The 827-nt window shown below is 34.9% G+C and overlaps 1 protein-coding gene across 1 annotated transcript in view; it reads right to left on the bottom strand.

Annotated features, from left to right (window-relative positions):
• Positions 1-827, bottom strand: part of LOC116094299 (vomeronasal type-2 receptor 1-like) — a 43,343-nt gene that overhangs the window by 26,423 nt on the left and 16,093 nt on the right. The window lies entirely within an intron of this gene.

Genomic DNA, 827 nt, shown 5'->3' with positions numbered 1-827 from the left:
CAGTATTACATTTGTGATATTTGTGCCAGAATTGCATAAACTCAACCAAATCATAAAATGTAGCTAAAGCCAAGTAGAAAACACTTTAAAAGTAGCTGACCAATCTCGGTCAAAACTAAAAAGTTCAAGAAGTAAAAGGAAGGGAAAAAACACCACAGATTACTAAATAGTAAGATTAAAAGCAGGAGGTGTGCAATTCAAAGTCAAAGTCAAAGGGAAATTCAGAGGTCACAGTCACTGTGGCCTCTGTTGGATTAACCATACAACCCACCCTAAGCCAACATGAATTGCTTAACATGAGTCCAAGAACAGGAGGCAAAGAAGTAAGTCTCCCTAGGAATGTTGCAGAATCTTCATCCTTGGAAGACATAGCATTCTACAGTTCTCATATTACATAAAGACTCTACCTTCTAGTCCCCTCCTAACTAGATAATACCACATGTCTAAAATGTGGCTATGTGGATGTATGAATTGTATATGATTTCTAAATGGTCTTCATGCCTTTTTTCTCCTGCTGTTTAAAATAAGAGCAAGGCATTTTGAACCCAAGTAATCATGCTAGACTACAAAGTAAAGTCCCATCTTGTTAATAGGAACAGGCAAACTAGGAGAAATTGAAATCTCTCTGCCATTTACTTAGTCCTAGAATGTTTACATTTAGCTTTTATTTATGTTTTAAAAAATCAGGTTATCTAGTAGAAGAACTATATTTGTGAGGGTATATAGATTCTATTTACAGCAAACCTAAAAATGTTGTTAATAAACAGGGACTTAAAACATACATTCAGGCCAAACAGGCAAAAAATTTCTGTTAAATGGTCATGCAA

This window comes from Mastomys coucha, unplaced genomic scaffold (assembly GCF_008632895.1).
Source record: "Mastomys coucha isolate ucsf_1 unplaced genomic scaffold, UCSF_Mcou_1 pScaffold16, whole genome shotgun sequence".
In the NCBI taxonomy this organism is placed as follows: domain Eukaryota; kingdom Metazoa; phylum Chordata; class Mammalia; order Rodentia; family Muridae; genus Mastomys; species Mastomys coucha.
This window is presented reverse-complemented; position numbering and strand designations above follow the sequence as displayed.